Raw genomic sequence first — 16,343 nt, 5'->3', positions numbered from 1 at the left:
ACCCCATTCCCAAGCATAATATTGAGATTTTTCGAATTAAAAGCAACATATACGAGAGAGCAATATAAATATTAACTTACATGTTCGCGCGCGTGTCTCAATATATGCGCTACTAACTTTTATTTAATGACAAACTTTGAATAATCGTTCTGAATTTACTACTTCATTATCATTTTTTGTTAAGATAAGGAATATTAACTATTTGTTAGGCTGTTAATTTGTTTTTAAAATTGAAAAATATAAAAAAAAACATAAACCAAAAAACATACCAAACCAACTAACTCCAGTGATCTGGGGGGACGCAGCGACTCACTAGAAAAAGGATTGCAGAAACACGAATATTGGAAAGCATGGGGCCCCGCATGACCAACATCAAGTGGTCAACATACATCAACAGTGATCATTTTCCTTCCCATACAATATAATATATAATACAACAACCACCACTAAACAAACCATGTTAATATTCTCAAACGTTAATGACCACTGGAGCTTTACAATGTAAAAAACGGTAAAAACGATCGCCCCAGCTTAAATCGGGTAACAAAGATCCAGTAAAGTGATGGAATGTACAAACGGAACAATTAATGGAGGGTTTGATGAAACATATGAATAGGAGTGGAGTGTGTTAGATTGGAAAGTGTGCAGAAGAGGAAACAAAGCTATAATATAAGATTTCACAGAAGGATCAGGAGGTGGTTGGGTAAATGAAGAGGGAGGTAAGTAATATGCTACAAATTTGCATTTAATTATATATTACGGTACTTCCACCTTCCTGCATGGAGAAGTTTAATTAATTTTATAAATGTGTAAATCAGTGGAGGAAAGCTGAATTCCATTAAGCAGGGTGTCATTTGCTGAAATGTTGTCATGTGATGTGCTGTGAATTTATTTCCGGACCTATCACAAGAAGGTGAGTGCTATTATAATTATAAACGATCAATCGTAGCTAATATATTTCAAGCTATCTCCATTTTTTAATTAAACAGCTAATCATCGGACCGTATAAACGTCGGCGTTGGATTGATTCACCAATTGTGCAGTTTTCTTTGCCATCACAACAACCGAGAAGATTGTAAATTCTTAGTGTAAACAGGATGGTGACAACATTCATCATTCACCATCAGTGAAATGAGCAGCATTATCATCGGTTGATCATTAAAGTGTGTAGCGGTAATGAAGTTAACGAGTGCGCGGAAGGATCTGTTGTCATCTAACCAAACGAGAGGATTGAAAAGTTCCTTGTGAAGCAGTATGGGAACAACATTCATCTTGAGTTTGCGACGGTCCGGTGATCAATTCACCTATGCAATATGCAGCTTAATTAAAGGTAATAATAGTTAAAAACATTAAATGCTATCATTTAAAAAATAATCAATAAAATGTGCGATTAATTATGCATTAAACCGAAACTTTCTTGCGAGTCACTTTTCAATCCATCCGAAAGCACGGCTAGGGTAATGCGCATGTAGTAGTGAGAAGCACGGCAGCAGCGGCGCAACACACGCACACTATGACAGCGCTTGGACGCAAGTGGGTCATTTAAAACTCTTATAATTGTCCCCAAGTAGACCCTTAATTGACCCTGTTGTTTTTGTATGGGATTGCATACAATTTTGCCCACTGGGATCAGACAATAGACCGTCTTCATCGGGAGCCGTGCAAAGTGGTGTGAGTGGGCCGAGTGATAACGGCCTACACCGAGCACGCGCTTACCCACCATCATGGCAGGGTTTGCCGATTGTATATTTTATGCCGCGCGTAAAACAGCTCGATGTGCGCTCAATGGCCGCATCGCTGTTTAAGAAGTACCAGGGAGTGACCGATGTTTTTCGGTTGCGCCCTAACAAGATTAAGGACACCGCAAAAGACCGGGCACAAGCCAACGTCATTGCGGCGGATCCAGAATATACGGAGCACTACCGGGTTTATATCCCCGGTAGTCTGGTAGCGTTACCGGCGTAATCGAAGATTTTGATTACCCGGTGGAAGATCTGGTGAAGCTAGGGCAAGGGACATTTGCTTCCCCCGATACGCCCAAAGTAAAAATTCTTGAGGCAAAAAATCTCTATAGAGCTGCCAATGATGAGAAAAATGAAAAAAAACTTTTGTCCCGACTTCCTCTATTCGGGTTACGTTTGAGGGAACGGTACTTCCGCAGGCAATCATCCTTGAGGGCCTCCGGATACCCATTAACCGGCCATACATACCGAAGGTGGCCACTTGTTCGAAGTGCAACGGCATTGGTCACACGGAACCATATTGCACACGTAAAACGTGCTGTGGAAAATGTAGAGGGACACATGCTACCGAGGATTGCAAAGCGTTGACCCATAAATGCTCGCATTGTCGGGACGAATGGCATGAGGTAGTTTCGTGCCCCGTGTATCGGAAGATACAAAAAGAGCAGACTAAAACAATAGCCGAGCGGGCACGCGGCTCTTATAGTGATGCTCTTAAAAACGCCAATAACTCTTTTACCGTGCTGACCAATGTAGATGTAACTAACGCATCTAGTCCGGTTGCACCGAGTCAAGGTACGGTCATGGGATCGAATAAAGGACCGAGAATATTGTACAAAAAGGTACAAAAAAAGGTCCTTAAAAAAATGAAGAAATCCTTGGCACCACAGCGTCACGTGATCAGTAAACTTTCTAACCCCTCCCCCGTGAATCCAACACGGAACGCTGCTCCTTCTACCCCTGATCCTAATTCCAGGAATCCCAAGTCTAAGCGATCCCCTCGGACCGAGGTTCCTTTGGAAAGCCTGGCTTTCTCAAAAGAGCCAAGAAGCTTCCCGAGAATCCCTGCCCCTTCCCTTTTCGAAATCCTAGAGTCCCTCCTCATGACCCTAAACCTCCCGCAACCTTTGCAACTGATCGCTACTTGGGCTCTTCCTTACCTGAAGGGGATGATTAAACAGTGGCTGGCGCAATGGCCGTGCCTAAATATGATGGTGCGCCTGGACGACTAGTCTTCCAATGGCTACCATCACACAATGAAACTGTAGAAGTTTGTTGGGAAAATTAGACTCTTTTAAAGCACTAGTAGGCAAACATAATTGTGATGTGTTCGCCCTCAGTGAAACTTGGCTATCGGAAGACATAAATCTAACCTTTCCGGGGTATAACATAATCCGTGAAGACCGAATCTCCAGGGATGGGGGGGTATTGATCGGTATAGGAAAGAGTCACAGCTTTTCCAGAATACCAACCCCAAATCAACTATGTATTGAAACTGTCGCAATAAAGGCAAAACTTGGGGGTCTTCTTCATGTGACAATTGCATCTGTTTATATCCTTCCGATAGCCAATAATGGAAAAGATAAAATTGAAAAGTTCAAAGAGGATCTTGAAAATTTAGCAACGGACTTGCCTGGACCGCTTTTGATCCTGGGAGATTTTAACTCCCATGGAATCGAATGGGGGAGCGATAAGGATGATATCCGCGCTCCCATCATTCGTGAGTTCTGCGACAGGTTTGCGTTTTCTACCCTAAACTCAGGAGAGGCAACTAGGATGCCGACGCCGAAAAGTAGAGCAAGTGCACTGGATCTGTCTCTATGTCCTTTAGCTATGGCCCTGGATTTTAGTTGGAAGGTCATCCAGGACCCTATCGGAAGTGATCACTTACCGATAGAAATTTCCTATGTCAAGGGATGTCCAGTTAATGCAAATCCCGTCAAATGTGACTTCACAAGGAACATTGACTGGACAAGATACGGTGAATTAGTAGCCGCTTCGCTTTCTCTTGTAGGAGAAAATTTGCTCCCTGTAAAGGAGTATGAAAATCTTGTTTCAATAATAAACAAGTGCGCCCTTGAAGTTAAACAAGGGGCACCCACCAAGCAAGGAAATTCAAAAAAAACCTCCCACTCCTTGGTGGGACAAGGACTGCCAAGCGGCTTTTAACAAGAATCGGAAGGCATTTAAAGCCTTCAGAGACACAGGTTCCAGGCCATTATATGACAAATATAAAGGACTGGAGAGATTGTGCAAAAACCTTCTGAAGGCGAAGAAAAAGGGTTATTGGCGCCAATACGTCAATAATCTTGATCCTTCCATTTCGTTAAATTCGCTTTGGAAAATGGCTAGAAGGATGCGAAACAGCAACAATACCAACGAGAACGAATATTTTTCTGGCGAATGGCTTAACGAGTTTGCTCACAAATTTTGCCCCGATTTCGTTCCAGCGCAAAACTTCTCCCAAGATGCGCCTGGTAGTGACCCAACGCTGGACTCACCATTCACCATGGTGGAGCTATCTCTGGCTCTCTTTTCATGCAAAAATTCGACCCCAGGTCTGGACCAGGTTAGTAGCAAACTGCTTCAAAACCTACCAGACGTGGGCAAGAAACGACTGTTGAGAATCTTCAACAATATGTTGGAACTCAACACCGTCCCGCAGGAATGGAGAGAAGTGAAAGTTGTCACTATTTTGAAGCCTGGCAAACCGCCATCAAGACACGACTCATATCGTCCGATATCTTTGTTGTCGTGTTTGAGGAAACTCCTAGAAGAGAGACGGCATGTCCTAATAACAATTCACCACAAAATTCACCAAAAACTTGCCTGCGTTTCAGCGTTCTAAGAGAATAGTGGAATGGTGAAAAGGAAAAGGGGACGGTGAATAGCAGGTTGCATAACAACACCACACCACCAATGAAATTATGGCTGTACCTTTTTTATGAAGTTTACAAGAAAGCGGCCATTAGTGTTTACAGTTTTGATTTTTTTATTCCATCGTCTATTCTTTTTAACATTGTGGACTCTTTTGTGTGGGGGGACGGCGGGGCGTTGCTCTTTTGTTTCTTTGCTGTGGATTGCTGCTTTGCTTTCTCTCATCGGTATTGCGTCGTGGTTTTGCTCTCTCTCAAATTGTTTGCTTTATCCATCGTAGTACATTATCGTGTTTGCTTGCTGCTGAGAGAGGAATATTCAGATAAATTACAAGGTTAGTATTAGCAATGTGAACCTTACCGGTTGCGTGAGTGGCGTCGTCCTGTTCCATCGGCTGTTTGGTATCTTGCGGGCTCGTAAGTTATTAGTGCACAAATGATATAACGTCGTGTTGCCATTTTAGGAATGGAATCGGAAAGCTCTTCCCCGACATCAAGTGAACTGTCCACTCCAATTCATCTTACGAATGCTGAATCTACGAACCAGCCGACGGAAGCACCCGAACCTCTAGTATGCCTTTCTGCTGCTACTTCTAATCCAGCTGTTCCTAAAAGAACTTTGCCAACTCTTACAACTCCTATAGTTCGATTACCACGACTACCCAAACTACATGTCCAATTTCCGATTTCTTCTCGTGATCCAGTAAAACCTAGACGACCTTTGCCCGTCCATCCATGCCTGCAAAAGCCGCCACCAGTTGCTCCTAAACCAAAGATTCCTACCTTAGTTTCTTCCTCTAATCCAGGGGAAAGTAAAAAAAAATACTATCCTTTCAAATCCTAAAACCCATCCACCATCCCCACCCCATCAACCGAATATCCAAATGTGTCCCACATGTTTACAACCGATATCATCCTCTTCCTTACCCATTCCGTCTTCTACCGTAACTACGCCGTCATCTATGGTATTAACGGACACCATGGCAGTGATGTTAACCGACGTATCCACCAAAGTAGATGTAATTAGCTTCAATTCTACTAAAGTAGAAGTAGATGTAAAAAACATTGTTCATTGTACAACATTACAAGGACATAGATGCAAGAATGAATGCGGCATTGGATGTGCTTGTTGATAGAAATGTTTTGAAACTGTGTTGGACAGGGCGAAGCGGAGGAGGAACAACAAAAATAGAATTATCCAAGTTTACTGCTATTTTACGATTGTTACGATTCCTGGGATGTAACGAAACATGGGAAGCCACGGACGATTAGTCAAGCGTTTTTTTTATGCAAAAACTGCACAATGCAACTTCTTCGTGCGAAACAAAAAAACGTGGGAACTTGTGAGATGTAAGATGTACTTATTTCAAGTTAATATTAATTAAGTTTGTTTAATAAAAGTACTTGGACCGGGTTGGTTCTCAGGCTCCAACAACATCCGGATTTTTGCCATCTTTGCCAAAGATCGCTTCCTGAACAGGCCACTCTTCTTTCCATCCTTGATCGCATCCATTTTTGCACAATTTAAACGGATTTAGATCACGTCAAACGAACGTTGATGGTTGTTGTTGCACCGTATTTTGGTTACCCTTGTGTGGCGCGCTCGCTTGGCCCTATTTTCGTTAATTAGTTCAGGTGTTCATAATTACTCGTGTCCGGGTATGCTTGCTGACCGATGGAACCTTTGGGTATTTTATTGCATTACCCTAATTGCGGTTTAATGTTTTGGCTACATGATAATCGTTTTCCTGTTTTCTAAGTTTCTTATGATTACCTTCTTTGATACAGGTACGCTTGCTCAAGATTTTCGTTCGCGTTCGTAACAGTTGTTTTGAAAAACACCGGCTGATTTGTTGACAGTTTTCGTATTTTCCCTTCTTCTTTCTTGCTTCTTCTGAATTTACCATAGTTTTCACAAGCGTTTGAAATCACCATCCAATTCACCACATTCAATTTTATTTATTTTATTTATTTAATTTATAGTATGACGGCAGTGCCGTATTTTCAACACCGCTTGTGTTGAGCGATAATAACAAGTGTCACAAGGCATTTCCTCCTTGCGATTTGCCTTATCCCGGGCATACTCGGTTGTATTGGATGTTGGAGTATGTCTGTGTTGTTTGTCGGTATGTCTATCGTTGTTGTAATCGTTATGTCTGTTCTATTGTTTTGTGTGTTGATTTTGGTCCGGTGCTATTGTTGTGATGAAATTGTGGTTGTGATGGCTGTTAGTGTGGTTTGGCAACCACATGGAGGCTCGGGGCGTGGCTGGCAGGTGACTGCGTCGCTTTTCACATACACAACATTCGGTGTTGGACATTGGCAAAGCCTTGACGGAACTGAAACAAAACAGACAACAAATGATTAAGACGGACTACAAGCATACACCTATAAGTCTGCCCCCTTTTTGCGGCTTTGGTGCTGTCCTCAAAGGCGACTGTTTCCTCAACGGCTTGAAAATGGCACAACAAAAAACATTTATTTACAAGGACCACACAACGAATAACGAAGGATGGGGGATGAAAGGATTCACGTGGAAATAAGGATGGGATTCAAAGGAGAAGACCGTTGTCCCTGGCGAAGCGGAAGATAAGCCTCATGTATTTCAGGTCCCTGCCAGCCAAAACATCTCGAATCGGTGTATCCGGGATTCCACCGATGTCCACGACTGCACTCTTCAAGGAGGGTCTGGCGGTTTCGAACTCCACGCAGTGCCATAGAAGATGGTCCACATCATGGAATCCGACCCCACAGCCACACACTTTTGACTCAGCCAGATTGATACGCTGTAGATGTGCATCCAATGCGAAATGATTCGACATGAGTCGGGACATCATCCGAATGAATGCACGATCTACAGGGAGCCCACCGAACCAAGGCCGCAGGGACACTTGCGGAGAGACCGAGAAAAGGAAGCGACCGAGTTCATCCGCCTCCCACATGCTCTGCCATCGAGACAGGAAAAGTTGCTGTGGGGTGCGTAAGAACTCTTGATAGGAGATGGATCGGTCGTAAAAAACGCCTTCTGTGGCGCCTGTTTTGGCCAGTGAGTCTGCTTTCTCATTGCCGGGAATTCCACAATGAGAAGGGACCCAAATTAGCGATATTCTAAACGCCTTGTTAAACACAGAGCCGAGCAATTCCACAATTTTAACTACAAAATGGTCTTGGCTCTTAACAGCCCTTGGAGTTTTCAGTGCTTCAATAGCACTGAGGCTGTCTGATCCAGTGCACTTGCTCTACTTTTCGGCGTCGGCATCCTAGTTGCCTCTCCTAAGTTTAGGATAGAAAACCCAAACCTGTCGCAGAACTCATGAATGGTGGGAGCGCGGATATCATCCTTATCGCTCCCCCATTCGATTCCATGGGAGTTAAAATCTCCCAGGATCAAAAGCGGTCCAGGCAAGTCCGTTGCTAAATTTCCAAGATCCTCTTTGAACTTTTCAATTTTGTCTTTTTCATTATTGGCTATCGGGGGGATATAAACAGATGCAATTGTCACGTGAAGACCCCCAAGTTTTGCCTTTATTGCGACAGTTTCAATATATTGTTGATTTGGGGTTGGTATTCTGGAAAATCTGTGACTCTTTCCTATACCGATCAATACCCCCCCACCCCTGGAGATTCGGTCTTCACGGATTATGTTATACCCCGGGAAGGTTAGATTTATGTCTTCCGATAGCCAAGTTTCACAGAGGGCGAACACATCACAATTATGTTCGCCTACTAGTGCTTTAAAAGAGTCTAATTTTCCCAACAAACTTCTACAGTTCCATTGTATGATGGTAGCCATTGGAAGACTAGTCGTCCAGGCGGACCATCATACTTAGGCACGGCCATTGCGCCAGCCACTGTTTAATCATCCCCTTCAGGTAAGGAAGGGCCCAAGTAGCGATCAGTTGCAAAGGTTGCGGGAGGTTTAGGGTCATGAGGAGGGACTCCAGGATTTCGGAAAGGGAAGGGGCAGGGATTCTCGGGAAGCTTCTTGACTCTTTTGAGAAAGCCAGGCTTTCCAAAGGAACCTCGGTCCGAGGGGATCGCTTAGGCTTGGGTTTCCTGGGATTAGGATCAGGGGTAGAAGGAGCAGCGTCCCGTGTCGGAATGATGGGAGATGGATTTTTTTTGGTCATGGAACGCTGTGGTGCCAAAGGTTTCTTTTTTGCCTTTAAGACTTTTCGCTGCACTTTTTTATAAAGTACCCTCCGGTTCTTAATCGGTCTCATGGCCACCTGTGTCAGGACAGCCGGTGTTGATGCATCGTTTGCATCCGAGCTGGACAACGCCGCAAAGGGATTAGCGACATTTTCCCCTTTTAGGGCATCGCTGTATGAGCCGCGTGCCCGCTCGGCTACCGTCTTAACTTGCTCCCTTTGTAGCTTCCGGTACACGGGGCACTGCGCAACCTCATGCCACTCGTCTCGGCAATGCGAACATTTCTGAGACGCAGCTTTGCACTCCTCAGTGGCGTGCGCCCCTTTGCACTTTCCGCAGCACGTTTTGCGGGTGCAAAACGCTTCGGCATGACCAATCCGGCTGCACTTCGAACAGGTGGCCACCTTTGGTACGTATGGTCGGTCAATGGGTATCCGGAGACCTTCGATAACGAGGGCCTGCGGAAGTACCGTTCCCTCAAACGTAACTCGGATTGACGAGGTAGGAACAAAACTCTTTTCTGTTGCTGAAGCGTCAAGCTTATAAAGCTTTTTCGCTTCCAGCACCTTCACTTTGGGCGAATCAGGGGATGAAAATACGCCCAAGCCCATTCTAACAACATCCTCCTCGGGATAGTTAAAATCCTCGATCACGCCAGTGACCTCAACCAAACTACCGGGGATATAAACACGATAGTGCTCCGTATAATCTGGGTCAGCCGCAATAACGTTGGCTTGAGCCCGGTCCTTTGCGGTTACCCTTATCTTGTTCGGGCGCATCCGAAACACATCGGTAACACCCGGATACTTTTTAAAGATCGATGATGCGATCGATCTAACGTCGAGCTGTTTGGTCCGCGGCATGAAATACACGAGCGGCTTACCTTCCCAGGAGGAAGGGTAAGCACGTGCTCTGTGCTGTGTTTCAAGCGTGGTTTCTTCGTTTTGTTTGTCCTTCGAAGTTGAAGGACGAACATCAAGCGCCACCTTTTTAGAGCCAGGAGCGGTTTTAGGCCGTCCCGGTTTACGCTTCGCGCTGGTTTCGATCTCCTTTTCGGAGTCCGAACTCTCTTGCTCTACCGCCATGGTAGAGCCGGAGGTAACGGTCAAGGAAGGAACGGGAGGACAAACTTACCGTTACACACGATAGACAGTTACAGAACAGATACACGCACTACACCACACTCGACAAACCTCGATCGAAACGAAAGCGTCGCTCCGCAACGTATGCGTACGCTTGCTTATCGCTGTTGATCGATAACACTCACAACACAATTGTCTACCGAGCGAAGATCGGAGACAGACGGAGACACCGATTAGCACGCTACAGCCAAAACGAGTAGACACGCTGAGTACGCAATCGCACTTCGGGGTAATGACCATTGGCTGCCGTATGCAAAATCTCCGTAGGTACGCTTTCAAACAAAATACGTCCTCTCGCTACGGAAGCTGGAGGCAGACTGACATTCAATTTTGCTTGCAAATCAATTCACCATTGTTATTAGGGTGCTAAAATCGGGAGAATTTGAGTGACTCTGTCAAAAGGGATGTTTTTGACTTTTTAATTTTGACATTTCAAAGTTGACAAATGACAAGGGATGTATCGCGAATCGTCATTCGATATTCGAATTTAACGGTATGCGGTATAAAAATAACATACGTGAGTGACTTCACTCCCCCGCTGCTAAGATCTCCCTTAAGAAGACCCTTAACAACACTAGTTTTGTTAAGGGAGATGAACCGTCTCATGAGTGGTTTTGAGTGACTTTTGAGTATCTGCGTATGTATGCGTGTGTTTCGTTCGGCCTCCTTGCCCGGTTTTCTTCCATTACTTCTGAACGCTTACTCGCCCTCCTCTTAGAACGTCATCAAATAAAATAAAAAATGAATAAATCAATCCATTCCAATATTGCCGAGCATCTGTATTTATTTCTTAAAACGTTTAAACTACACTGGTTTAATTGTAAAATCACTTCCTGAAACGAAAAACCAAAATAAAAAGCATTATCGAAATGTTAATATTTTACTTACGCCGTCTCCAGTCGCTTTAATGTTGCCTGTTTTGTATTGATTTTATGCCGTTACTTCAATAAACTTACCATTTGGGGAATTCGTAGCAGTTGCCTAAGTAATATTAGGCTATATTCTTGAGGAACTACACACAATTAATACGTATTTCACACAATATTGTCGAATAAAATCGACCGCTGTTTTCACTCCTAGCGATTATAATGCTCTTTCCATCAAGACGGAGCTGTCAAAACGCTTGCGTCTAAGACTCAACGTCAAACATTGACATTTGAAACAGCAGCGGTGTATTATTAAAAAAAAACAAAGCTGGTTGTAGGCGGATATTTCGTGCGTTACAATTATTTAGCAATTGTAAGTAAATTGTTTGCAATTATATTTTTTTGCAACTGTTAATGTGTTACAATCGAGCATTTCTCTGTTTGTACTACCAGATGGCAGCGAAACAAATTTTGGAAGCCATTTCAGTTTGTGAGCAGCGCATTGAGGAAAACAAAAAGCAGACGTTTAAATTAACAACAGCTGTAGTGGAGATGAAAATGCTGCTAAAAAGTGTTTTACCAACAAATGTAACTCATTTGGCGTCCATTTCATCCACCAAATCAACATCAGATCGAAATAGCTATATGATTCAACGTCCAATGTTTCATGGTACAGAATTGACCTGCAAGGAACAGCTAGATTCCCTAGAAATCAGACTTTCTTTGCCGGAAAACTTTCGAATTATGGAGCATTGGCTGAAGGAGGAAATTAAAAGCAATAATCCAAAACAACGCACTCACGAAGCGCTAGGAAAACTATTTTGCAGAACTTTTTTTGCTTAATGTAGTTGGGCCGGTGCTCCCAAAAGCGGATATAATTCGAAAGTAGGTTTAGTAAAGTACCCGAATGTAATTAAAGTGCTGAGGGCGGTAGGACAATTCGATGATGTGAAAGAATTCGACACTTATTTCAAATGCAAACTTTATAATGCGAAAAGTGCTTGTAAATCAAAAGGCATTAGAAGAAGTGTTGTACATAAAGAACATAAGCGAAAGATAGTTAAGTTAGATAATTAATTTGTTTTTCGTTTAGATTTTAAGTTAGGTTGCTCATTAGTCGCTGTTAATAATAAGTTCCTTATATGTATAATCTACCAGTTAAGTAGTTAGAGAGAGAACGTTACACGAATTTCCAATGAATGATTTGAACTGAATTGAATTTTTTCAAATATTAGTAGTACAATTTACTCGCCTAACTTATTGATTATTTAACCTAAATCATACAACACGTAGCTAAATGTAAGGCATTTCCTCCTTATATTTTGCCTAATGCCGGGCATACTCGGTTACATTAATTTTCTAATGTATCCAATAATATACTTTATGCATAATTAAATTTATTACACTGGGACATTGGGTGGAAAGGTGTGAAGCAGGGGAGAGAGCATAATTGATTTGGGTTGAGGAGACCATTGCACGGGAAGCTGCGAAAGAGGACGGCTGGGAAGAAAAACGGGCACTAATTTACATTTAATATTAGTTGAAGGCAGTTCTACTCTTCTAGTACAAACATTTATCTCTACTTTAAAAATGTATAATTCTGTACAAGAAATATTGAAAGTTTCCACACTCGCAGTATCTAGAAAGGAAACATCAAAAACCTTTTCCCATGAGGTTACTTCCAAACCTACAATGGTATATGATAGCGGCATACATTTTGTTGCTTTTATATACCTAATTATTTTGTTATTTTGTGTAAGGAACCAACTATCCTGAAACTGTGGTCTCAGCAGAAAATCAGCCGCCACTTGAACACGGCCTTTCTTTTTTAATTTTGGATAAGTTGTTGCATTACGGTGAATAGCTTTACAAATTACGCTCTGTTCAGTTAGCCTGCCAGCAACCTGTTCCACAACTTTTGTCCCCGATCGAACACATGGTTTTATGAACCGCATGTTGTTTTCAAATGCATATGCTGAAAATGAGTCAAGCGGTCCCAATCGCTCAACATCGTCAGCAACGTGTTGGAGGTTATGTATGTTGCTTGATACATATGACAAGCCATAATACTTGCTAAAATCTGTAACAAATTTATCAACCATTCTCTTTGCTAGTGTCCAAAGGAGTTTGTATTCCACGGTACTGAAAATGGTAGTACCGCAAAAATAAAGCAGGTAATGACCATAAGCTTCGCTCTGCATAAAATCTTTATACACCACAATGCTTATATAATGGTGAAAAGTTCTGAATTTCGTAGCCTTCCACAAAGACTTTTCATTGAGGTGTCGCATTCGGCGCGGTATTTCCGAAGGGAGTCGTGTGTTGATCATGAAAGCAGATACCACTTCTTTCTGCCGAGGAAACATATGGATAAAATATTTTTTATCGAACTTATTGTCCGTCACACCCTCGAGAATTTTTTTACTGGAGCCTTCGTCTATCAAATGCAGGCGATCACAACTAGGGACATCCTTCATCATATTGAAAGATCTTATGTTTTCCAAGGGTGACCATCCTGTGTGGTGCTCTGTACACACTCTGTTTCTAAACTCCTCATCCGTACGGGGCGAGAAGCATTCACTTAATCAAAAACTACAGTCCTACCTCTTCCTGCCCGTACGGATTTGCCAACAGTTGTGCAATGTAAGCACCCATGAATCCCATTGAAGTAAACCGTTGCTGTAATAAAATTAAGTAGAATAACGAGTGAGTTAACATGTTAGCCTAAGAAATACAGTTCAATGCAATGCTGACAAAATACCTTTTAAAAACGCACGCATCGGTGCATCTGCAATAAACACGCGCATGTTAAATGGCACTACTTTATCCCCGAGCTTCAAACCATTTTCCTGGAGGTCGTTTATTTCCATCACCAGTGGTTGAAGGAATTCTTCTAAACTGCCCGGTTTCGACGATCCACTAAAAACACCAACTACAAACACCGGAAGATTGCTCAACTCTACCACTCTTATTTGAAATGGTAAAATATTTTTGCGACTCTTGCGAAATAGTGGTAGCTCATCAATTGACACGTCTATTGAAATTTGTGCCACGTCTGGAACTATATTTGTAAAAGCAGATAAAAAAATATAAGTAATGAAGTAATGTTCAATAATTCATGCATACTTACTCAAAATAATTAGCAAGCACTGGCTGTATCCCTCGATACCACAACTGTCCGCCATTTATCGGCTTAATTTGTTGGCCGACGTGTAGGGGAGTTTTCAATAAAGTTTGTGTTGATTTTGGAACAGGTGCTTGAAAGTGTTTCCTTAAGATAGCTAGAATAGCTTTCGTGGCGAATCGCGACAGTCTACATGTAATAACCAGATGTCATAAGGCATCAGTTAAGGATAAGTTATTTACAAAATCTAAACCATCGTCCTCATCGCCATCCTCCGTATCCTCTACTGCATTATTTTCAACACCACCAACAAAATCATCACTAAACAATGAAGAGCTAACATCTGCCAATATTTCCGAAGGGTCTGGAGTATGCGATTCTGAAAAAACATAAAACTATGATATGATAACTGTATACTGCATAAAATAACTAACAAACAAACTTGCCTAATTGTAGATCCGGCCACGGAAAATGTACCGAAGAGAAATTTACATTAGATAGCTGCTCGTCGCATATTCTGTCCAATTCTTCTAACTCTCGCTTTCGTTTGGGGTAGAAATTTCCGTCCGTTCGCAGCTGTGATGAATCCATGCTAAACCCTTCGAAACATCAATGAATAATGCAAAAAATGTAGCTCTTATAAATACATATACTTACCGGTCAAAACTCAAACAAATAATTTCACTCGCTTCAAATGTCACAACACAATATAAAACAACACTTCCAAGGTTGCGTAAGAAGAAGAGCTGCACGATGAACCGAATTGCCTCTTTCTTTTGTGTAATAGTATGTGTGTGAGTCATATATGGGATACGCGTTTCTTGGTTTGTGAGGTTAGGAAAAACGTGAAACAGCCAAAATCGCATGAAAATTGAGTGCCGACACTCAAAAAGAGTGACTTTTTCCGCGGGGTCACGCCTTGTTCATTTCGCCTTATTCTGTTTCTCCCAATAAGGCCCAATAAAATTTTGTATGGGATTCTCTCTCAAATTGTCGGCAGGGTATAAACGCAAAAGAGTGGTTAAAGAAGTCATGAAAACTATTCGTGCTGATTTATACTCATTCACTCTCTCGAAGGTTTCAAATCACTCACTCATTCTTTCTCAACGCGCACATCTCTATTGCCAATGGAACACTTTTTTTCGTTAGAACGGCCTGGCCGTATCCACAGTGGAACAATTTAAACAACATAGAAATGATTTGGATGTTTTTTTTTTAATATTTTGTCATCCGAATGCATGCTCGGGTAACACGCATCAGACTGTAGTGATCCGGTTATCCCATCACTACAGAAAATGCGAAGTGACACTATACCACGATTACACTAATACCACGAAACAAAAACCGAAAATCGCAAACACCGCGATCGTCGAGCAAGGATCCACCGCCGCTCGTACGGAACAGACGTTCTTCAACCGCCAACGAGGCCGGGCGCAAATTGTCACTTATTGTAATAACGCACCTGATAAACACATAGACACAAGAATAAAAGAACAATATTTTTGACCACATCAAAACGCGTCAAGTCTTTAAACGACGGAACAGGTACAAAATCCCATGCGGAGCGCAGGAACGACCATTAAGCTACGCGTAAATAAGGTTAGTGGCGACCAGAGCGCCTTGGTTAGCTAGGACACGAATCGCTCCACCTAGGGAGATTAGGGTGTATTACCAAAATGATAGTTGGGAAGTGTGTCAGGTCAAGACGACAATAATAATGAAGATCTTGTTTGTAAGGAAGCCCAAACAAGAAAATCGGTAAAACTTGAACAAAAGGAAAGGAATTCACGGAACACCTATTTCGAGGAAAACAGAACGTACATACCGACACATACGAGGTGACAGATGGTACAAAAAACAATATAGAAACGGTAGCATGACCATCCCAAAATCAGTTATCCTTTTGCCTCCGAAAAGAAAGTTATCTCCGGCGTACAAACAGGGATCAGTATAGTTTTACCTGGGAAAGTTACCGGGTAGTAGGGAAGTCTAAAAAGGTCCGAAACACCAAGCACGTACTAAGGAATGATAAAATTAGGACAAAACACCGTTTGGTACTAAAGGTTAAAGAAAGCCATCAATGACAGGTGATAAGGGCAGACGAAGCGATGTATTATAACTAAAACCTAACCCGATTCATGAGATTCATTAATGAAAATTTATGTATGTAATCCTTAAGTTAGATTAAGGATACAGCTACACTTAATGCAAACATAAAACTAACTTACCAACACCTGACTATGTAACAAACATTACATAATTTATAACAAACTAACTTTTTTTAACAACAAACAACGAAAAAACTTAATACTAATTGCGCGGGTTGAAATGATGGCACTCCACGAACCGAGCAACGTTCTTCTCAGCAACCTTGCATTATTACCAGCATGGCTTACTGTCGTACCGGCGACAGATCTCAGGTCTTGAGAAGCCTGAGTGAT

At 42.3% G+C, this 16,343-nt stretch overlaps 1 protein-coding gene and 1 pseudogene across 1 annotated transcript in view; both read right to left on the bottom strand.

The window, feature by feature from the left end:
- The window catches only part of LOC128310847 (putative nuclease HARBI1), an 82,173-nt gene that overhangs the window by 60,574 nt on the left and 5,256 nt on the right, over positions 1–16,343 (bottom strand). The window lies entirely within an intron of this gene.
- On the bottom strand, positions 13,905–14,493 carry LOC128310848 (uncharacterized; annotated as a pseudogene).

This window comes from Anopheles moucheti, chromosome 2 (genome assembly GCF_943734755.1).
Source record: "Anopheles moucheti chromosome 2, idAnoMoucSN_F20_07, whole genome shotgun sequence".
Lineage (NCBI taxonomy): Eukaryota > Metazoa > Arthropoda > Insecta > Diptera > Culicidae > Anopheles > Anopheles moucheti.
Note: the sequence above shows the minus strand (reverse complement) of the source record. Positions and strands in the feature narration are given on the sequence as shown.